The 23,983-nt window shown below is 45.0% G+C and overlaps 1 protein-coding gene across 1 annotated transcript in view; it reads left to right on the top strand.

Annotated features, from left to right (window-relative positions):
* The first annotated feature begins 11,233 nt into the window (after window positions 1-11,233).
* Lmntd1 (lamin tail domain containing 1) overlaps window positions 11,234-23,983 on the top strand; it is a 136,012-nt gene continuing 123,262 nt past the window's right edge. Inside the window, exon 1 of the mRNA XM_074077827.1 lies at window positions 11,234-12,128. The gene's annotated coding sequence lies outside the window, so the exon portion shown is untranslated. The remainder of the gene's footprint in view (window positions 12,129-23,983) is intronic.

Below are 23,983 nucleotides of genomic sequence, written 5' to 3' on the forward strand. Positions count from 1 at the left end.
TTGAGATTCGTAAGTGCCTGAATCAGCTGTCATTAGAACTTTTTTTAGGATGAGTGCAGGATGTAAATTCTATAGGCTCCAAGTTGGAATAAATATCATATTGTAGCATGGGACCTTGGGATCTGGAGACATCAAACTATAGATTCCATGATGCTGTTCTCTGTTTACTGTGTTGGAATCTGTGCCGACAGTGCAAAGCACGGTGTGTAAACGTGGTGCAGACTTGGGAGGAATCAGGAGGTGGCACTGGGCAGTGTGTTCTTCTTTGCCATGAGCTCACTGTTTAAAAAGATGCCAGTTTTAATAATGCCCCGATGAACGAACATCGGCTAAATCTCAATGTCCTGCACACATTTTTCTAAAGGAAAAATCATTGTTCAAGTTGAAAACTGAACATTTTCACTGAAAAGAATGATGACAAATGGCACTTTATTAAGAGTGAATGATGCAAGCCTGCCACTGCAAGGAAAGTAGCTGACACTTGTTGCCAATAAGACTAAAGCCTTCAAACAAAAATGTGCATTTTAGGTAATTTGTATGCTAACTGTGTACTTCCCCAAACATAAAAGGACTTTTATTATGGGATGTGCATATGTTATGTGGAGGGCATTAACAAAGACAGCATTTTGACACTGTTTCATGAAGGTCAACATTAGGAAGAGGCTGCAGGACCCAAGGAACCAAAATTTCCAAATAGCAAATGCATCGGTACAAAACTGTGAGTGGGTGAAAGATCCCTAAGGGGGCAACTCAGCCCAGTGGATTTCATGTGACCAGCCTGAAACATGTTGCTATGGTGTTGGAACCCACATCATCAAGGTTGGGTGAGTCTCAGGGAAGAATTCCACAGTCATCCCAAAGGCCATGAAAATGCTTGTTCTTTTTCCATCTGTGCACTCTGTGAGGCCGGCCATGTCGTGTCATCTTCAACCAAGTATCGCATGGCAACTGAAGAGCGTGGGAGCATACGGGTGAATCCAGCTGCCTTCAGTTATCCAAACTCTTGGGAGGTTTGGAAAAATGTTAAAAAAGACATTTCTTTCTAAAATTTTTGTTTTGGAAAATATGACTATTTTCATCAATAATTATGTCAACATGCAGTGAGCTGTCACTATCGTTTTAAAATTAATAAATATTTGAACATTCTGACATGGGAAATATCAACAGACACATTCATATAAACATATCTCTTTAGAGTATAAACTGTGGATTAGCATAAATAAAACCTCTTGAGCTGGGCACCAGTGGCTCATGCCTGTCATCCCAGCTACTCAGGAGGCAGAGATCAGGAGCATCGTAGTTCAAAGCCAGCTGGAACAAATAGTTCCCAAGAAAAAAATCTATCACAAACAAGGGCTGGTGGAGTTGCTTAAGGTGTAGGCCCTGAGTTCAAGCCCCAGTACTGCAAAAATAATAAGAAGAATAAAATAAAATAAACAAAACCTCCTGGGGATCCTTAATTTTTGGAAGGCAAAATATCCTGAGCTCAAAACATGGGAGCAATGCTGCAATGGAGAGCTAATTATTATGTAATGAAGCAATGAAATGGATAGCTGTGCATTGTGCTGGGTTCTCCAGAGAAATAAAACCAGTATGTTAACTATGTAAAAGACATTAATGAATATAAATTATATGCAATACCTAAAAATAAATATGATAAACTGCCAAATAATGTAACAAATATAAAATCTGTACTTGCACACAGGGTACAAGTACATTTGTGTGTGTATGAGAAGTTGGATGGTGCAGGATGGAGGTCACGTGGTCCCAAGATCAGCAGTCAGCCAGTTGGAGACCCAGGGGAGCTGGTGTGTGATTCTGGTCTGAATCTGACAGGACCAGGATTGCTGACGGCAGAAGCTGCAGTTTGAGTCCAAGGCTGGAGGCAGGAGAAGACGATGTGCAAGCTAGAAGATGGGCAAGGGAGAGCTCTCCTCCTGCCCATCACACAGCCTTTGTCTCATGTGGCTGGGACAGATGGATGAGGCCCACGTGTGTGGGGAGTGTGGTCTCCTGTGTCAAGTTTAATCTCATACAAAGAGTCTTTCAAACAGACCCAGAGTAGTATTTGGCCAATGTCTTTACACCCCAAGGCACATTCCAGTTATACCCAGAATCAACCATCACAATCGGTAGCAGAGGAAGCACTTTCACTTTCCTGGGTTCACATAAATAAATACAAATGTGCTCATCTCAGGAATGTCCACATGCTTCGTGAGTGGTTAGAGAGGGATTCTTTCCTGAGCCTCATCTTGGGGATGGGAAGTTGTACTTAGCCACAGCCTCAAGTCCATGACCTCAGACCCCTCTGCTCTGCTCTGCTCTGGACTACTCACTTCCACCCGTTCTTCTGCAGTGCTTTCTGCACGGATTTCTGTCTCTCTGGAAATGCATACGTAAAGTATATTGCGGTTTTGTGTTGCATATATTGTGAGATACAAAACTTTGCCCAGCTCTTCATCTTAACACTGTGTTTTAAGATCTGTCCCTGTCACCTCCTGCTGATGAGGCCATTTGATGGATCCACACTTTTCTCATCACACACCTGCAGCTACCGGTGTGATGGTAGAGTTAAAACAGTTTACCTTTTAAGAAGAAAAACCATCGTTAAGCTCTGAAATCTATACAATCTGTTCCAAAATGGCTTTACCATTTGTTCTCAAAGCTTTTATCCATGGTCCCAGCTTGCTGCAAGCTCTTCCACGCTGTGAGAGTTTCTAAGAGACACAAAAGGACTCCAAGGCTTCAAATCTTGACTTCACAACTGTGTGACCTGGACAGTGTCACCTCTTTGATCTTAATCTCCTAATCTGTAAGCGGTGTTAAAAATAGTGCTGGGGCTATGGCATTGACATGAGGGTTTAAGTAAATTAGTATTTGTAAAATGCCCAGCACCCAGGAAGCTCTGTGTAGGTGTTTGTGGAATGAGATAATGAAATGAAATGAAGGAAAAGAGGAGCTGTCTGAGAACAGTGACTTGTTCCTGTGAGGTTACAGCACTTCTCCCCATTTCCTTCCCTAGAAAATGTTTGGTCATAAAAAGTCACTGAATGTTTATGAATTGAAGTAGTGGTACCTTATTCTGTTATTTTATGATCTTAATAGTTGTTTAGAAGGTTTAAAGACTTCATATAAATATTCTGAGTAGCTATGAGAATTCTCAGTGTAAGAATCAAGGAGCAGAGGTTCCTAGGTCCAAAAGAATTGTGGGCCTTGCAGACAAAGAAAACAAACTGACTGTGAATTTCACATCAAATACAACAAGTTGCCAAGCTCTGTAGGCCCCCCAGGCTGTCCTCTTCTCTTCCCCATCAGACAGCTGCCGCTTCTCCAATTCCTCTTGGCCACGGCAACCAGGAGACCCCATGGCCAGGAGGTGTGAAGTCAGAGCCACGACCAATGCCTTCAGGTTCTGCCCAGGACCATGCCACTCCTGGCACTGGTAATTCCTCCACTTTCCTCTGATGTTGTCCTTATCACCAATGAAGATGTCATTTGGGAGGCACTAACTGGGTGTCAGGAAAAGATGGGCATTTTTATTGGGGTTTGAAGAAGTATCCTGAGTGGAAGCAAACCATGGTATATATTTCTTAATTTGAAAATCCTGACTGTTTTCTGTTACAGACGTTGCTAACTTCCCTCCCTGAGTGCTTACAATCACTTTCAGATTGGGTGCCCTGGGATAAAGCCATATTAACTTTGAGCCACAAATTTTACAAATACTTTCATTTAACACAATCAGTTTAAATAGAGCCATTCTACAAAATGCAGAGAATGTAATTTGTGTAATTTTATTATTTTGTGGGAAACAACATACAAGCGTATGCTGGCTTTGACTTCTCTGATCTTCTTACAGCCAGAATTCTGGCAGAGTAATAACCAGAGTTCAAATCAGAGCCCCAGTGGAGGCACAAGCAGGGCCACCACAGTGCCTGTATTGGGATGGTCCCAGTCACCATGCAGCCACTTCCCAATCTTTCTCATCCCTGGCTCCTATTTGAAAGAAACAGTCTGAGCTCTGTGTTTGCTTTGAGTCACCCCAAACGTTCACTGAAACGACTGTTTCCTTCCTATACATTTGTATTTTTGTAGAACAAAAAAGAATTAAATAAAGATACGGACTGTTTGTGTTTTAAATATGCTTGGGGACTGTTGGAGAGTCTCCTCTTTGGGGATTAGAGTTTCTTTAGAGTTGTATTTCCCCACTTTTCCTGACCATGGATTACAGAAGAGCAAGATCAGACCTATGCCCTTGAATGGCCAAGCTTTTTAAAAAATTAGGTTATGTTTTTCTTTATTTATTAAGGCTCAAGAGGTCTGTATGCTTCTTTGATTAAAAAATTTAAAACTAAGGGGCTGGCAGAGTGGTTCAACTAGCAGAGTGCCTGCCTAGCAAGTGTGAGAACCTGAGTTCAAACCCCAGGACTGTGCCCCCACAAAAAAAGAGTTTAAAACTACATACCTTGGATAAGATTTATTCTAACCCCACTGCACTCCTACCTCTCTACACCTTTTACAAAACGGACCTGTGGGCCTGCCATGATGGCTCGTGCTTGTCACCCCAGCTACACAGGACACTAAGATCCAGAGGAACATTGTTCCAGGCCAGCATGGGCAAAAACTCCTCAAGACCCCATCTCAATGGAAAAGAGCTGGATGTGGTGGTACACACCTGTCAGCCCAGCTAGTGGGAAGCATAAAATAGGAGGATTGCAGTCTAGGCTGAGCTGGGCAAAAATCAAGACCCATCTCCAAAACAAGTGCAAACAAGGGCTGGGTTGTGTCTCAAGTGGTAGAGCACCTGCATAGCAAGTGCGAAGCCCTGAGTTTGAACCTCAGCACTGCCAAAAAGAAAACCAGATGCACTGGGATTGTTGACAGGAACAAGAGACAAAACAACCCATCTCACACTAAAACTTTATGGGTTACTTTGAAATTTTAATTAGTTTGAGTATTCTATACCATTGGGATATATTGACAACCATTCCTCTCCTGAGACCCAATAGGGAAGAGTGTACCCAAGTCCACTTGGAATGGGGGAGAATGGAGATCCAAGATGCCATGTGGCTGCATGTGGCTGTCTCGGGTCCCAGCTCTGAACAGTCACGTAACTAAGTACATGGATTTTCTGATGCTCCTGATTATTTCATGACATTTATCACAAACTGAGGAGAGTATGTTAGGAGACAGATTCTGTCGTAGGAATGCATAGTCTCTAAAATGAAGCTCATGTGAGTTTTCCCCAGGAGCCTTCAGCAACAGAGAAAGGAAGATTGTTTGTGTGTCTCAGAAAGCTGTACGGTTAATCGAGTCACAAAATGTTAATATTATAAGTGATACCGTCACACACACCTGCATGGCCCAGTCCACCTTCCTAAGTTCTCTAACTCAGCTCTCTGGGCTTCCGTTCCCTCACGTGATAAGTGGCTAATTACACCTCCTGACCCTCAGGAGCTCTGGGGAGAATTAAATGAGATAAAGGACTGCTGGTACAGTGCCAGAAGCACAGACCTGTCCTGACTAGCATTTAGCGTTTTTAGGCAACACACACAAAGAACTAAGTCTTCCTGAGAGTCCTGCCTTCAGGGATCTCACTCTCTCACTGAGGGTTCCACACACGCACAGACACGAAGTGAAATCTGTTGCAAATCAGGATATGGTTTAGCGAGTCGAGGAAAAGCTTTAGACTCTGGGGAGGAAGGGATTGTTATGGGGAGAGAGGCGTTGGGCTGGACCACTGGTGGAGCATGGGACTTGGTGATGTTCTAAACAGAGCAGTGGAGGGAACGCGGCCTTTCCCGTTCTCTCCAGCTCTCTTGGCTGGCGTTCTGCCTTATAAACCTGTGACCCTTTGGTCCATTTGGCTCTAGTCTCTGTATCCTCAACACGGTGAGACCACCATGCAATGTTAGTTGTTAGTTCTGTCTCCACTCTGCTGGCTGTATGTCCTAGACACTGTCATCAGGCAGGAGCCAGTGCAGTCTTAGGGCTCATTTGTATCCTTCCTTTCTCTTAGGGATATCTCATGACATCTGTTGTCCAGTGTCTGAAAACTGGCTTTTCCATGTATTTTATACTCATCTATATTGAAGACAATCAATTTGCTGTTAATTCATTTTGGCCAAAAGCTGAGTCCCCAATTGTGCTCTATGAAAAGGCACCTTGTCCTTTGTACCTCATGATTCTAGGAACTTTAGACTCAGGGACTCTGGAGCTCACGTGAGCAAAGTCTCAGAGTATCTGGTCGGTGTTGTTCCTGGATGGACAGAAACGTACAGAGGTGTAAATTCATGTCACATGCCAGTCCAGCTGTGTCAATAACAAGTCACATCACAACTGGAATAGAATTTATTAGCGATGGCACTAAGGCACTAGGATAATTTTCTGGGCCTCTTCACCAGTTAAATTGTCTTTGGGAAGTGCTAGTGACTGTCTTAATGCCAAAATGGCTCTTGTAAGGGGTTTAAAAATGAAAAAAAATACTCTTGGTTTTGTTCTGTTGGCTGTTGGCCTCCATTCCTGCTCAATCTCTATACTTCAGGATTCTTCCTTAAACCCAGCACTCCAGGTGTTAACTGTGTCACTTGCTCCTTTGTCCCTGTGACAGACACTTAGGTGTTGCCATTGCCTGTTAGTGACTTCAGATCTGGTTTCAAATGCACCTGACCTTCAAATCCCTTTCCTGCCCACTCACCTGCTCTTCCCTGTTGCTTCTCTTTAATACCAAGTCTCTAAGGGTTTCAAGGCTGTCTGCTAATGTGGACACTTGAAACTTGACACGTGTCAAACGTTAGCCCAGAGGGGCATAGACTCTGGAAAGCCATGCTTTTTCTTTTTCTGCCTTAGAAAATACCTGAGGGAGATAGATTTATATTGCAATCCCTTTGCTAACTGAGTTGTAAATGAAAGTCATGGTTACAGATCTTAGTAGGGGTGTGTCTTCCATTACTGAAAATGTATACACAGAGGAGATCAAGATGATCACAAAGAATTCTGGTGGGTTTTACGATTCTGTCTGCACCCTGCCCTCCTCTCTCCAACATGAATGTGTCATAGAATTAGTTATTATCAGGATATCATTTTAAAAATGAAAGAAAACTAAAACTATGGGCAAGTAATTCCATACCTGTGTGTTTTTTCCTGTTTTTCAACCCTCTACCCCCCCCATTTTGGTACTGAGGTTTGAACTTAGGGCCTCACACTTGCTAGGCAGGCACTCTACTTGAGCCACTCTCCCAGTTCCACCTACCCCATTTTAAATGCTATTTGTTTCAGTTACTCAGACTATTAAGGGACTTTGGAGAAAAGTTACTCAAACTGTATATTAACCTTTTCTTATATTTTATAAGGCCAGATTTTTAATATAAAATTTCAAACATAATTCGCCCCCAGCAGCATCTGCATTTGTGTGTTTTATTGAGAAGAAGCCTCTGTCTTGAACACACTGCACACTCACCAGTGACTTGCCTCTTATCAGCTAAGCACTTGGTTAGACTAAAACACAAAGCTGCCCAAAGAGTCTTACGAAGTCCCTGTCATCTACAAATATAGTCTGAATTGCTGCGAGTTGCCACTGTCGGTCATAACACATGTGATGAGTGTTGCAGCCTGGGATTTTCCAAAAAGCTGCAAGGGATTTTGCCATATTTAGGGGTGGCCCCTTTGTCACAGCCCAAAACACTGCCAGGGTTCCAGGCTGGAGATTAACTCCCTGTCTCTCAAGTTGGGGTCACGGAGGGAGGTGCCTTGCCAGAAGGCCTGTGGCAGTGAAAGCGTTGCATTCTGTTCTCCAGGTGAGTGCTTCCTACAAGCTCTCCATCTTCTCAAGAGATCCCAGCTGAATTTTCTCTTCTGTCATTTCTTTGCTAGATTTTTTTTTTCCCCTTTTCAGTGTAGTTGTGGTTCTGGTTTTCTCCGTACTTTCTGTAATGAATCGTCAGCAGATTGCGCCACCCTGGGCACCACGGTGAGTCTGTTTGCCTCGCTCCATCTCATCATGAGGCTCCTGTAACAGCTCTGAAATCTGTGCTCTTTATCCGTCACCTTGCAACGGCCTCTGGGTCTAAGCCACTGCATCCACGTAGACGAAGTAAACCCAGCAGGTCCCCTGCGGACCGTACACCAAGCATTCACGGAGACAGACTTAACACCCAGCCTGACTGGCGCCAGAACAAAGTTGACATTATTTTCCTTTTAAATAGCCAAACAGCTTGATAAACACTACTGTATGAATTAGATGCATGTATGCCTTCAAACGGGAAAAAGGAAGATGCTCTGCTTATTTGAAAAGTCAGAAATTTGACAGGTGTGGTGGTGCATAGCTGTAATTCCATCCAGGCAGAAGAAGTAAGTAGGTAGACTGAGGTCCAAGGCTGTCCCCTGGCAAAAAGCACAAGACCCTATTTCAAAAATAACCAAAATCAAAAAGGGCTAAGGCAGGGCTCAAATGGTAGAGCTCTTGCCTAACAAGCTCAAGGTCCTGAGTTCAATCCCCAGTATTGCCAGGGGAAAAAAAGTGAGAAAATTACAGTATTTGTTAATTTGGGTTCTCCCAGGTGTGCATGCCAAGGTGGACTTAAATGGGTGAGGAGTTAGACAAATGCCTTGAAAGACAGAGGATGGAGGCCAGACAAAGCACAGTGACTGAGAAGAGAGAAGGAAAGGAAGGCCAGACAGAAACTTCTTAGGCTAGCACGCCATCCAAGGAAGGCTCACTGAGGTCATGGGGTCCTGTGGCCTGGCAGAGGCTCCCGTGTCTCTGGAACAGGCCTGTCGAAGTGTCCTTGCTCCGCTGACTTCTGTCCTAAGCAGATGTGGGAAGACGTCCTGTGCCCACACCGGTGGATTTCAGAGCAGGGCAGCTGGTGCTTTTCAGATCTTCCGTGATGAGAGGTCTGTGAGACACATTCACGCCCACCACACTTACCTACTTAAATTATTCAGCAATGCATTTCACATAAAATATCCAAACCAATCTAATTACAAGCTCTTTTGTCACAGGACTTTTATATCATTAGTCTAAACAAGATTTGACACAATATCAGTAAAACAAGTTCTCAAAAGCAGCATACTTCATATGGGAATTTCACTGCCAGGGTCCCCGTGATGGTCTGTTATTATTTGCACCTTGAACATGTGTAGCACAAAGAGAAACACATTAGGCTGCCCTGTTTTCTTTTTTTGACAAAAGAAAGCAACACACTCATCATTGAAGGTCATGTTTGTGCTGGACCTAAACTCAATGGGAGAATTTACAACTTCCTCCCTACATAGAGAACACTTATACCAAAGGGGTCATGTCTCCAATTTCAAGTTTACAAAAGGTGGGGAAGTGGGTTTAACAGGTGACTCTTACACTGACTTTCCCTAATGGTCAAGGTCACAGCCCTGAACTGTAAAGTAATTTCTATGTCTGGCTTTAATTATGATTCAAAAATCCTGCCTTCAAATATTCGAGAGCAATGCATCAAAGAATTCAGAAAAGGAGGTAACGAACTTGCTCACTGGTCTAGGGTAGACCTTCTCAATTGCCTAGTGTCATAGGGAAATGGTGACCTGTTCTTGACAGTGGTCAGTTCACAGCAGAATTTGTAACCATTGTTTCCAAAGTGTGGTGTGAGTATTGCTCACATCCCAGGAGAGGTCAGAAAACAAAACCCATTTTATTAACTGAAATGTTACTTTATTGTGCTTTAAATAAAAATATAGCCAGAATAACCAGACCATCAAAACCATTAGCTCACAAGTAGGTTAAATTTAAGAAATGAAGACAAATATTAAATAAGTAATTGCATCCTGGTAGCAGGAAGGTGAGGACTATGTGGTAGATCAGACTGTGGCTTCAAAGATGTCCAGGTATTGATCTTGAACCTGTGGTGGTCACATGGTAAAAATAGGACAGAGATACCATCAATTAAAGACCTGGTAATGTGAGATTATTCTAGATTAACTGCTGGGCCTGGTGACATAATCCAGGATCTTTATGACAGAGCAAGAGGGCCAATGACTGAAGGCTTGGACAAATCATGGGGAACCAAAAGGCTGGAGTCACTCAGGGAAAAAACATGGTGTCTCTGGAACCTGTAAAAACCAGGAATGGCTTCTCTGAAATCTCCCAAAGACAGTCTGGCAGCACCCTAAAATAGGCCCCACTTCAGACTCCTGACTTGTCTCGTTTATCCTTGTAGTCCAAGGGCACTGAGAATGTGTTGTAATCTCTCTTGCATTGACAATGAATTTGCTTTGCTTCATGCACTGAATTTATGGTAATTTGTTACAGGAAATAGCAGACATTGTGAAACCTTGGCTTAGCAAGTGTCTGGATGTGGGTTTTTCATGCCATTGATAAGACAATAGCCTCAGGTTGCATGTGCAGACTTCAGTGTAATCTGTGTACTCACTATTCAGCAAATATTTCCACAAGTTATTCGTTATCCTGAAATATAGCTTCCTGTGGATCTGGAGACTTGGAATCATTTATTGAATTAATGATAATAATTATAATTGAAAGCATTCATTGAGCACTGAACAGGTCAGGAATCATTCAGGAACTTTCTACACTTTCTCTAACCTCACTCAGGAAGTTCTGTCCTAATCTCTGTTTTACAAAGGAGAAGTGAAACAGTGTACCCAGGGTCTCCCAGAGGTAGAGCCAGAGTTAAACCTATGGGGCTGTGTCTGTTGGTGCCTGAATTTTCACCATATGTCAGGAGTCCTAGATGCTGTTTTCCTGTTTCCTTGCGTAACTTGTGTCTCTGTTCTCTACTGACAATTCTGTTATCCTCTTTTCAGTCAATGGTCGGTCACGCTGCCAAAGCTGATGTAAGACAAGATCAGAACAGCTCTGCGCTCTGCTGCGTTAACCTGCCGTCCCAAACCAAATGCAATTCGACTTACCTTTACTCACTCTGTGCCCTCTGATAGTTCTCTCGAGAAGAAGCTACTTCAAGTAGGAAATAATATCAAGTAAAAATAGCTTTAAACAAGTCATGGAGCCGTAATAAAAATGCGGCTCTGTTCAAAGGCCACCCATTCTTCGCAGGAATTTAAACTCCTCTGTGATTTTGCTTTTTGCCCTTATTGTTTAGCAAAGGAATCAGGATTTCTCCCTTACTATGGAATCTTCTAGAAAGCACTGAATTCTTTAGAACCTTCCTCTGCAATCTGGTGTGGACCGGAAGAATACCAAGTTTTCTTTCAGTTCTTAAAGTCACACATGCATACTTATGTCTCTGGGTAAAAAAATAATGAACATAACTTTGTCTGTTGACATGACAGGGGACCTGTCATTTTCAAAAACCTCGTCTTTGGGGTTATTAACCTTGTGGGCTACTTCTGAAATTCTGGAATGTGCTTTCCTGCCATGAATGTTCCTGCTGCACTGTGGTTATTCTCTTCATTGTCCCATACAATAGCTCCAGGTAGCCACTGAGCATGTGAAATGCGGACAGTGCAACTGGGGAACTGAAGCTTCAATTTCATGAACTGACATTCTGTAGTGTGTGACAAGTGGCTTCTGTATGGAACAGCACAGCTCTAGATGGGGTCATGAAAATGATTGTTAGTGAGGTTCTCACTTGGTGCAGCAGCTCAAACGGACAGTGAGGTTATTGCACACTTAGGCGCTCTGCCACTTGAGCCACTCTGCCAGCTCTTATTCTACCAAATTAAATCCCAGCCTGGGATGAGGACTGGTTTCAATTCTCCCCCCTTAAGAGAAAGTCAAGGAGCTGAAGCTTGCTTTATCATTGCAAAGGCAGCAGTAGCAGAGCAAAAAATCCAGCATCACATCCCGGAGGGGATAGAGAACATTCTCGGATTGCAGAATATTGACGCCATGCGTCTGTGGACATCAAAGCTGCTGACTGTAAATCTTGCAGTCACCCGCCCACCCACCATAACAAAGGTAATGTTGACAGAGAAGTTTGAACGTTACCACAGGCAAAGAGGCTGTGCAGCCCTGGACGAGCAGCAGCCAGTTGCAGTGTGACATCCATCACCAGGCTCCTGTGGGACTTGGCCAAGCACTCAAATGCCAGTGTGTGATCCCCACATCCCAGGAATGAAAGGGCTGAAGCCAGCAGCAGCTCGGTGTTGAATATTCAGCACCCCAGCGCCAAGGAGCTCAGGTAGAATCTTAAATGTCAGTGCGAACCAGCTCTCACTTGCAGAGGCTCTGTTCGGAATTCTTTGGTAAAGGGTCATTTTTAAAAGAAAGGATGACAGAAATTTTGAGTTTCTAAGTGATTTTTTATTAAGTTGACCTGGCGAGTGACACAAGAAGCCATTGCCTGCAATTTAGTAGGGTATAGTTATAAGGGGAATCCAGGAGCTCTTTCTGGTTATTTTCTCTTACGTCTCCATCAGCTTCAGCTGTGAGAACTGAAAAGCATTGGGCATCTCAGGCAAATTTCAAGATTTTGTCTTATGTTCTTTCTCTGTATTTATGTAGTGCATGGAAGCCACATTAATGTGACACCACTGAGCTGGCAATAAGCCAGGATATCGGAGGTGGTGATAACTGGTATTGACATCGGTGTCTTGAGAAATGGAAGGCACGTGTTTCCTGAAGTTCAGTTCAATAGGAAACTTTAATTGCCATAGAGATAATTCGAACCATCTCTAGAAAACAGGGTAAATATATAAAGATTATGCTCCATGTGTCAGGCATGGGGATTGATGTTTGGGGTTATAATAATAATAATATTAATCTTAATATTAATATTAGTAAAGGCATGCGCTAAGCACCTTTGAAATTATGTAAGTGCTCTACATACATCAGCTCGTTTAATCCTTTAAGGTCGTAAACACTCTTAAGTGTGTGTGGGGGAAACTGAGGCACAGCATTCCTAAGTGATGGGCATCAATTCAGATCCAGAAGAGTCTGATCCCAAAGTTGCCCTGAAACCATTGTCCACAGTGCCCTAATCCCACATTTCAGTGACATTTTGAACAATCCTCTTTTCCAAATTGCTGTAGATATATTTTTTTGTGTTTTTGTTTGTTTGATTTTTGTTTTGTTTTTGGTGGTGCTGGGGTTTGAACTCAGGGCTTTGCGCTTGCTAAGCAGGCGCTCTACTGCTTGAGCCATGCCTCCAGTCCCCTTTTTGCTCTGGTTATGTTGGAGATAGGGTCTTGATTTTTGCCCAGACTGGCCTGGACTATAATCCTGCTGTTTTACACTTCCCACTGTGGCTGGGTTGACAGGCACAACCACCACACCTGGCTTTTCCCCCACTGAGATGGGATTTCCCAAACTTCTTTTTTTTTTTTTTTTCCTGAATTGGCCTTGATCTATGACCTGCCTAATCTTAGACTCCTAAGTTAGAATTACAGGTGTAAGCCACTGATGTACAGCTTGCTCTGGGTATTTTTAAAAATGAAACTTGCCTCTCACCAGGTCATAAACATTTGAGGTTCTTCCAACAGTGGGATAACTTTTTCTGACTCAGTGTCTTGATACAGTGGTGGGAGAGCAGAGATTTGGGGCTTGGGGAAACTGAACTGGAAACTCAACCTGACTGCTCTCGAAGGCATGGATCCTACTTCTGCCCCTGGAGTGTGGGATAAGGGGGTTATTGAGAGAAGTAAATGGGATGATGATGGAGTTTTTAGTGCAGACCCGGCATATAACAAACTTGCAATGCAAGTTCTTTTATTATTGGAATAAAGTATTTGTTTTAAACAACTGTTAAGCACTACTTCCTCTTTAAACTAGAACTAAACTTAGAAATACAGGGCCATAAAAGACCTGAGGGAGGCTCAGCCGCAGCCTAGAGCTGGGTAAATCGAGGTCCAGCCACACAGGCACTTGACAGTCTAAAGCCTACTCAGGTCTCTACACCAGAGGTCCCCTCCCTATCCCCTCCCTCCCTCCCTTCTCCCTCCTTCCTCCTCCTTTTCTCCCTCTCTGTGCATTCCTTCCCTCCCTCCCTCTCTCTTTCTCCCCCCTCTGGCTGTACCTACTCAGCCACCTGGCAGTATGAAGTAGCCACTGCACCCAGGCTCTGTTACAATCCTTCAGTTGTGTTCAGCAGTGTTCTTAGAGCATGGACCCAAGACCAGCAGCATCAGCATCCCTTGGTGTGATTGGTTCATTAGTTGTCAACTTGACTGAACTACAGGGTGCCCAGATATACAGCTAGACATGTTCTGAATGTGTCTGTGAGGGTGTTTCTGGGCAAGACTAACATTTGGATCCACAGACTGAGTAAGGCATACACCCCTCACTACTGCAGGTGAGCCTCACCCAGTCAGTTGAAGGCCTAACTAGAGTCCAAAGGTTGAGTTACAGGGAGCAACTCCTGCCTGACACAGGGCATCCAGCTCTTCCTGCCTCCAGACTCAACCTGGGAAATTGGCTCTTTCTGGGTCTGGCGCCTACCACCTTTTCACTGGGCTGGTTCTTGGGACTTTGGATATGGAGTGAACTATGCCATCAGCTCTGCTGGGTCTCTAGCAGAGGGGGCTTGGGACTCCTTAGCCTCCATAATCGGTGTGACAATTCCTTACAACAAATCTCTAATGCTGTCTATATTGTCGTGCTGCTGCTGGGAGTCTCTCTGGAGAACTCTGACAGAGCTTTGGAAACTCACTGCAGCTTCCCTTGAAAGGGTGGCTCAGAATCTGGGCTGGCACAAGGCCTCCAGGTGACACCCAGGCCCACTAAAGCCCAGAGCCACTGACCTTGAGAACCACGTCCTCCACTGACCTCGCCACAGGGGAGGGCAGCATTTTCAGCATCAGTAGAGTTAAACTCCTGGGTCATGGGTGATTCTCAGTCTTGGGAATGAGTGTCACACCCCTGAACGGCCATTTGACATCACCTTTCCTCAGTACAGCAGGACACTGTGTTGTGAGTAGGAAGGTGACCGTGCTGCATATTTGTTTGTGTGCTCAGCACAAATCTATTCTAAAGGGTGACAACCCCTCCGTCCCCCAACCAAGGATTCTACATACTCTACCTTTCCCAAACTGCAGGGACAATAAAACATTTTTTTGCTGGGTCATGGTGAGCAGAGGCCACTGAGCCACAGGGTGTCTGTCCCAGGTGTTCTGTCTGTTTTGTTCCTTCCCCGCCCGGGATTAGAGAAGCCAGCTGCACTCTGGCCATCCAGGGACCTCGCTGGGGACTTTGTATTCCACTGCTCCACTGTGAAAGTGCACTGCTACCAGGGATGGTCATCATTTCTGAGTTGTTCACCAGGGCTAGTCACCATTTCTAGTTGGAGGTGTGTGTTTGCTGTTTTCACTGACAAATTGGTAGTGGAAGCACAAGCTTCTTTATTTTTGCCTCAAGGAAGATCACCTGGAAAGAGTGTCATTTCAGTTGGGGCACTGGAACAGACTACAGAGCTTTTGTTCTAGACACACTGTGCAGTGCTTGGTCCCTGTACAGTGTGTGCCCAGGGAGGCGAGGTGGGCCCAGCCAAACAGCTCTGGGATTCTGTCAGGCATAGTGGCAGTCTGTTTTTAGTGACAGAGGAGTCAAACATGTTATGGGCAGTTAATCAAATCATCTCAATGTCCACTATCCTCCCACACGTTTACTGAGGGCCACCATGGAAAAGGCAGTGTCCATGGTATACCCACACGTAGATAAAGACAGACACACACAATCAGACACACAGACACACACAGTCATACACACAGACACACAGACACATTGATATAGACACCCACACATAAAGACATGCACACAGCCAAACACACAGACTCACAGACACACACATTGATACAGACACACACATAAACCTATAGACACACACACATAGAGACACACAGCCCTTCACCCTCGGCAGCACCAGAGTGTGCATCAACTGCTCCCAGGGTAGAAGCCAGTGCGAGGCAGTTATGCACAGTCACGCAAAAGCGAGGTAGCCTTTACAATGACTTACACATATTCATTGTGTCCTCTTAACATCACTATGAAGGAGGCATTATTGTCACATTTTGTAGATGAGGGAGTGATACAGAGAGATGTTAATTTGCTTAAAACACTTGTTTTGTGAAAAGGGAGAACGAGATGATAAATCAGCTGCTTTCAAATCCCAGCACTATGGGCTTTTCCCTCTGGTTCTGGTTTCTCTCTTAAGTGAGAAGTCAGAACGCCTACATTTAAAAACCTCAGTAAGGATGCAAATCCGAAAACCCCATTTGACAGAGGAGAGGTACAAAGAGCTCTAAAGACACAGAGATGGATAGGGGCTCTGTCCACCAAAGTTCAGCGGGAAAGACAGAAACCATGTCAGGTATTTTAACGAAGAGACTGGCCACATGGCATCGCTGGACTGAAATGGGTACCCTATAAGTACCCCCAGGCAGCAGCTGCCTCAAGGCTTCCTTCCTGACACAAGGAAGAAAGGCCTGAGTTACTAGAACTTCCATGATCAGAGAGGCCTGCTGGTGGGGAGTGCATTGATTTGGGGAAGAGGCTGTTTGGTGAAAATGGTAGCTCTGAGGTGGTACGTTCAAGTCTGTTCTGGGAAAGTGGGGGTGGGAATCTGAAAGCTGTGACTGTCCGTCACAGGAGCCACTGCTGTGGGGGGAAAGACACTAATGTGAGCTGCTCAGGGGATCAGGCTGCTGCAGAGAGCAGTCTAGGAGCAGGCCTGCTGTCCAGCTTCTACCCTCCAGGACATCTGTATCCCTGTGGGCAGAAAATGTCTGCTCTTGAAGCCACTTGCTCCTGGCTAAACCTTCTGTAGGGGGAGGGACAGACAGACTCTCCACTTCTGCACCGACTAGTTCAAGAATTTAGGAGAAGCCTGTGTGCAGAGCTCACTCTCTGCACTGTGCACCGTCCTCCTCCCTGATCTCTACTCCTCTCTCTCTGTGGATCTGGGATTTGCCAGGTTGATCACCACGACTGAGTGACTGGTCCATGGGCCCACTGTCTTAATTGAGTCTCAAACTTTACTACTGCCTCTGAATATGTATCCCCTCTACTAGAATAGATTTCACCTCTGCTTGGCACATCGTTCTGATTTTCATCTCTCTTTGCAAATAGAACCCATCTGTGCTGAGTTTTTTCTTTTTCTACATTATTATCTTCTACTCAGAAACACTCAGCATTTTTATCCCAAGTTGTAGATTACATTCCTGGAAGTTGGGGTTTCAGGTGAATACAGTTATAGCCAAAAGAATTCTCCAGAAAAATAAATGAGTGGTTCACTTCACCAGACCTCACACCAGTGCTGGTCCAAGATGACGTTTTCTGTAGTGAAAACATAAAGGAAGTACCAAGAGCTGTGAGAGGAAGCAAGGTGTCCCAGCTAAGGGTAAGGGCTGGGGAGCCAGTGGGTCTGGTGTGAGTTCTGGCTCTGTGTTCTTCAAGAAGTTACTTAACCTCTCTGTACCCCAGTTTTCTCATCTTCAGAATATTGTAATAATAACAATTGTTCCTTGGAACAGCAGGGATTAGGTTAGTTATTTTTTGAACACATGGAAGAGTAAGTGCTCAATAAAAACTACACAGATAACATTTTCTGATAGTTCAAGGATGCTAACTGGCCTTTCACGGGAAGGACTGATGTATATTCAGAGATCACAACATTCCTACTTCTTAAATTTTATTTGAAAATGTTTTCTGGGTAACCTGGGATCTGCAGTAGAAACAATGAATCTAAGGTCTTAGAACACTGTTGTGAAACGCTCCTAAACTATGTAAAAATGTAAATGACTTATGTGGGCATCAGCGGGAGGGGGAGGGAAGGAGAGAGGATGGGAGGGGGAAGAGGATCAGAGCAGAACGAAACCACCAAACACTGTTTGGAAAGGGGGGAGAGAGGGGTGTTTAGGGGACGTAATAACAACAGGGGTGAACTTGCTCCGAGTGCACTGTGCATATCTATGGAATTGTCACAATGAACCCCTGCACTGTTGAAAAAAAATGATAATAATGAGAAGCAAAACAGGGAGGGGTGTGCTCAGGGCTTCCTGATGTCATCATTCAACCTGGACATGGCAGGTGTCACCATGTTCCAGCCCCAGGGACAATGCCGCAGCCCCAGGATGAGCAAGACAGAGTGGTTCTGTCCTCAGAAAGGGACAGCCTGGTGGCTGTCCACATAGCAGATCCCTTGTCCTCCAATCACCTTGGAGAAGGTGTTGTTATCACTACCCTGTCTTTAAGAGAAAAGCAAAGTCTCATGAAGGGAAGTGACATTCTTTGCTCTGTACACAGACACATGTGTTATGGTTGGATGCTTCCTGCCCACCATAACACAACAGTGTACCACGTGCAGGCTGAGTGCTTCTCCCAGGATGCGTGCCTCTGGTCTACCATGCGAGCCAGTGGGCAGATGTGCCAACCACTGTATGTGGAGATCACTTCTCTGGAACACATCAAATCTGTGACACAAGACGGAGAATGGATTTGGAAGATTTTCCCCAACAGAACACTTGGCTCAGGAGTTTGACAGTTGGGTCTCTCACCCTTTCACTTCTTCTTCATGAACGAGGGGAGCATGACACACTTTATTGTGTCTGGCTCCTTTTTTCCACCTGCTTTAGGACCTGTTATCCACCTGTCCCCCAGGAGAGACCTTACTGTCTAATACCTACTGGTCTCAAAGCTCTCCTCTTTCTCATTATCTTCACAGGGGTGTCCACTCAGGGATCATTTGAAACAACTTAAGGTGACCAAAGTGTTGGGTCTCACAGGAAAGGAACTGAAATGTCAGGCAAGAGGGTCTGATTTTTGCTTGTTCCATACTCCTCAAATCAGAGCACTTTTGCTTCTCATTTTAACCTTTTGAGTGGTATGGCTAGTGCCTTTTATGTCTCAGTTTATAAATTCTCACAACACAACTATCAGGCAGGTACCTGCTATTCACAAGCCAGATGAGAAAGCCAGGTATTAATACTGTTATCCCTCCCAAGGGTCCATGGTCACGTGTGTTTGAGAAACAGGGAATGTACTTGATCCTGTGGAGAACTGGAGTCTATTTTTAGCAGATCAAGCAGCTGAGAAGTTCTGCTTAAGAGAAAAAACTAACAAGCAACTCTATTTATTTGGCATAAGCTAGCATCTGGGCTGGGCTCCTTCCTGAGTCAAGCACTCAGCACCCTTGCTGTGGGATGGAGACAGGGTCAGAGCAGTGAACAGCCCAGCCCAGCTGCTGCATTTCGATAAAAGCATTCCTTTGGAGCCAGGGTCAGGTTCAGATGGACAGAGATACCTGCTTAGTTGTAGAAGGCAGTGTTCATGACAGCCTTAGGACAGAGGTGTCATGTAGGGACCCGAGAAGGTTGCCTGCTCCTAAGAGGGAAAGGGCTCTTTAAAAGGATTCTTCTTCAGTTGGAGGTGCTGGGTGATTAGGACATGGAGCAGGCTGGTAGAAGCTGCAGTACGAAAAGAACCAGAACATTACAGTTTTGTATATTGTTATAACAGAGTCCTGTTCTGTTTTACAGGAGGAGGCGGAGAGGGATTGGTTCTTCCCCGGGGTGACAAATGTATTCAGCTGTAGGCCTTTCAGTGTTATTTGGATGAGCCCTGGTCAAATCTAGACAGTTGGTCACTGTACACTCATAAAAACTGATGATGTGCAAAACTGATATACTCCAACACCACATTTGCATGTCCTAACATGGCTTTCAATCTCATCTGACACATGAGGGGCAAGTCCAGGCGCAGACAACTGACGGTACACTTCTGGTTTAAAGTGAGGCATTCTTGTGTGTCAGATGTTAATGATAAGATTTGGGATAGATCAGGGATACATAAAATTTTTATTTTTAGCAAGTCAGAGCAGTGGGCAGTATTATTTAATCTGTATTGGCCCCTTTCTAATGTAGGCCTGGCCCATGGAGACCTAGGGCTAACGGGGCAGACCCGCCTGAGATGCAGAAAGTACCAAAAATCCAGACTGCAGCAGTCTCCAGCAAGTGACCAGCCTCAGGAATCCATGATGCCAGCTTAGAGACATTAACAGTCTGCATCTGCTGGCCTGAATCAGGATGGGACAGACCTTGGCCCCAAAAGGAAGGCAGGCCAAAGCTCTGGTTCTCAGAATTGACAAGCACAAAAGAGGACCAGGTCTTACAAATAAGGCAAGTGCAAAAGGCCATTGTCAGAGTGGGACATTGCAGAGGACTGAGGGGCAGCGTGGACCAACACACCGGGGCCTCCAATCTCAATGTTAGGCAGGCAGCAAGGTGTCCCACCTCCCAGGCCATTTAGTATGAAACTTTTCCCAGCAGCAAAGAGACCAGGGACCTAGGTCTGGGAAGGGCAAGACCTTACATATAGCTAGGGTGACTGTCAGAACCATCAGAATCAGCTGGAGAAAGACAAGGAAAGAGGAGATGAGGTTCACTGCTTGTAGGAGATTCAGTTTACCTCATTCAGTTCTTGCAAACCTCAGGATTTCTGAGAAAGGGTAAGCAGAAAGACCAACCCCGAAGTCCCGGGAGTTTTCTACCCACTCAGCTTTGAAATTTGTGTAAGGAGTAGCCATAAGTATTGCAGGGGCACACCATCCCCTCAGCTCCCATCAGCGCTCTGCCAGAGAACAGAGCTTGGTGAAGGCGGGATTTCTCTCAAGATCAGGACTTGATGATGTAGAACTCAGGCAAGAGCTCTAAGTCATGTGACATGAGGAGAGCAAAGGTCAAGTGGATGGGCTTATCCTAAAGAAAGGGAAATGGAGGAAATTGGCCAGGCTGTCATCCTCATCCCTCATCCAGCACCACCTCCTGTCAGCAGTCTGCTTATCTTCCAGTTAGAAACAAAGGAAAGCCGGCTTTGGGAAACTTCAGCTTACAGCCCTGCATATCTTCTGAACCGACATGAATTGTCTGGTTTGAAGGATGCCAGTGTTGAGTTATGACACTGAACCACACTGCCACCCTCTGAAAACCACGCGAGATAAAAACCTCATAAAGTCCCTGTGAAAATACTATGTGTGGTGTTCCTTAAACTAGTGTATCTTATAGAGTGTTTCAGATGACTAGAGAGGAAGTGGAGGGCTTAATCTCTTCGACAGCAGCAGTGACAGTGACTGTGTTCCTGGTGTCTAACTGGACAATCAACTTTAAAAGCAATACACATTTCTGGAACTTACATTGCTGTGCTTCAGCGAGTGACTGTGGCTTGTTCTCTGGTTTAACAACTTACTCATTTATATCCTCAAATCACTGTGCTTGTGGTTGTTTCTTTTGTTTGAGGATCAAGTTTCAGATGAAATACTTTGCAGTCAGTTCTTTGAAAGGAAATATCAGGAAATAAAGAAATGATAGAATTTTCCAGAAACAGCTCTGCAGATTAAGTTCTTGGGGTGATTTCTGAGGGCATCAGTTCCCTGCAGGTCTTCTGTCACCCCTAGACTCATCCTGTTATTCAAAGTCCCACACTGGGGTCACCTTTTACTGCTCGTTTAATGTGCATAATCCCAGGGCTTTGCTATCTTTCTGTCTCTCTTAGTGTACTGTCTCCAGACCATCTCCTTGGTAGCCATTACTTCAACTCACATCTCAAAGCCAGTATCTCCAAGCTGTGGCTTTACCTCAAAGCTATGGTTTGGACGTGATCCCAGAAGCTCTCATGTTGGAAACTTTAATTCCTACATTCACACGTGAATGGATATTGGATGAGAGGCGCTGGGGGCATAAACAGATTACGTGAGTACATGAGAGTGAAATTCCCATGATGGCACTAGTTCATAAGGAGAAGAAAAGAGACCTGACCTGTGCATCTGGACTCTCTGAAATGCTGCCAAATCATGGCCCCTTCCCTAAAAAGTTTCATAGGCAGCTCCAATGGATCATGCTCTGGTTACTGCTGACTCCTCTTTTATTTTGCATTTCAGGAGACAGTGCCTCCTCTGTTGGTTGGTTTGTGAATTGTCTTAGACTTTGTCCTCCACAGCAGCACCGCTCACACTCCACAGTGAGGGTCTCAGAAGTGGTCCTCACACATATCCTCCTGCCAGTGGTGGCTCCTGAGCCTCTACACCCAGGGTGATGTCGCTTACTGTACTGGCTTTCTGCACTGCGAAAGCCCTCTAGGTGTCTTAGAAAGGGGTTGAGCTGAGTCCCCAACTCCTTTCTCTCTCTGTTACCCAGACATGAGCAAGGGGATGAGTACAGTTCCAGAAGCAGTGCTCCGTCTCTCCTTTCATAGCTCAGGGGTTACTGGTCTGTGGCCGACACCATGAGTGGTCCCTGGCTACTCTCAGTGACACGCTTCAGTTCCCACCACAGGCAGCTCTTCCTCCCCTCTCCCTCTTCCCACTCCATTTTTCTCTCTTCCCTGTGCTTTAGGTCTGAACAGTTCCCCTGGCAGTACTCAGCGCAGCAGACTGGACTCCTGTCCTAGAGACCCTTCCCCTCTTCATAGTCTGCAGAACTTTCCAGGAGCCAATCCCACCCTCATTATCTGTTTCAGGTTGGGAAAGAGACAATGTTAGCTCTCTCTAGCATATGAGCTGGGGCCAGAGGAGCAGTGTGCTCAAATAACCTGCAGAGCTCTGGCCGTACACCTGTGGCTTCCTCAAGTCTAGGAAACTCACCTCTTCATGACAGTATTGCAGTGCGGGGAGGGGTCCTCAAAGGGAAACACAGCTACCCCCAAATTTGCCAGCCATCTGCAGGGCACAGTGGCCTGGCCCTAGACATCTAAAATGTGGCACTTATGAAGAGTGCCCGCAAGGGGAAGGAGTTCAGTTTTCCTTCAACAGCTTATGCTGAGATCCCAGGAAGGAGGCTGGGGAGGAAACTTCTAGAAGAGCCCTTGCCTTGCTCGCAGACATGTTGTGAGGAGGAAGGAGCCAGTGTCCCTAGTGGGAGGCCTGGTCTGCTCAGCACACACTACAGTAGCGGGTCAGAGCACTGAGCATATGAAATGTGAACTACCTTTGGAGTCACTTTTGGGGAAACAGGATAAACTACCACTTTGCCACGTGTGTGACTTCTCGATTTCCCACCGCAAGTTCCAGTTTTTAAAAATAGAAATTTCCAACAAAAAATAAAACTCAAAAAGCTTAGGTTTAAAAACAAAAAGAAGCTGGGTAGAGACGCTTCTGAGGACGGCTACTAAACAGCACTCAGGATGCAGCATATATCTTGGTCTGCAAAAAAATACTCAGTTATCACTTTTTCACACATATGCAGAATGTCTGAATCCAGTTTGGGCTCAGCCCTGGATTCCAATCATCTGTGTAAACAAATGGCACGCCACCTTGAGGCGCTGAACAGCTCCTGAATGTCTTTGTCCAGGTGTGGGCTGTGGTTTCTGGGCTGTTCACCTGTCCAATGCATAATATTTTGGGAAGTGCTGTGACATTGCATAAAGACGTCAGAAAGAGGCTCCAGTGATCCCATGACCTGGGAAGTGAGACTCTTTCACCAACCTGCTCATTAAGAAGTTATTCTTAGGGGCCTTTGCCCACTAGAAAGGAGAATTGTGAACCCTTATTTTGTATGACGTGGTTCTGGGGAGGCAATAACTTGTCTCCAAGGCCATACTGAACAGGAGCTGAGGCACCCGTGGAATTGGCAAACGTGAAAATATCCACGCTAAGTGTTGTGTGGTGATCTCGCTTGGAGTCATTGCTGAGTTTCAATTCCCAAGGGATTTGTTTCTTCCATTACCATTCTGAGTGTTACGCTACTATCATGAAGTGAAGGAGAGGGTGTGAGAATCTTCACCGGCAGTTTTGTATGAAAGTCAAACTTTGGAGAAATTTATGACTTCTTTCAGAAAGAGCATCTGCCCTCGTGTACTAACTTGTGCCTTATCTTCCACGTCCAGCCACTCTACGGCGACATAGAGAATTGTTTCTTGTTTGATAATTTCTAAGTTTAAATGAATGAAAACCAAAGATTACAACTGAGTGAACTGGCTTTCCTCTGACAGTCTCACTCGAATCTCGATACTTTCATTTTGTTTTCCTTCCAACTCCGCGATCATTTTCAGGAAGCAATGTCAGCATTTTGTCATGCTCTCTTAGTTCTTCCTCTCAGCTCAATAATCTCTTGT

The sequence above is a fragment of the Castor canadensis genome, chromosome 6 (genome assembly GCF_047511655.1).
Source record: "Castor canadensis chromosome 6, mCasCan1.hap1v2, whole genome shotgun sequence".
Classification (NCBI taxonomy): Eukaryota; Metazoa; Chordata; class Mammalia; order Rodentia; family Castoridae; genus Castor; species Castor canadensis.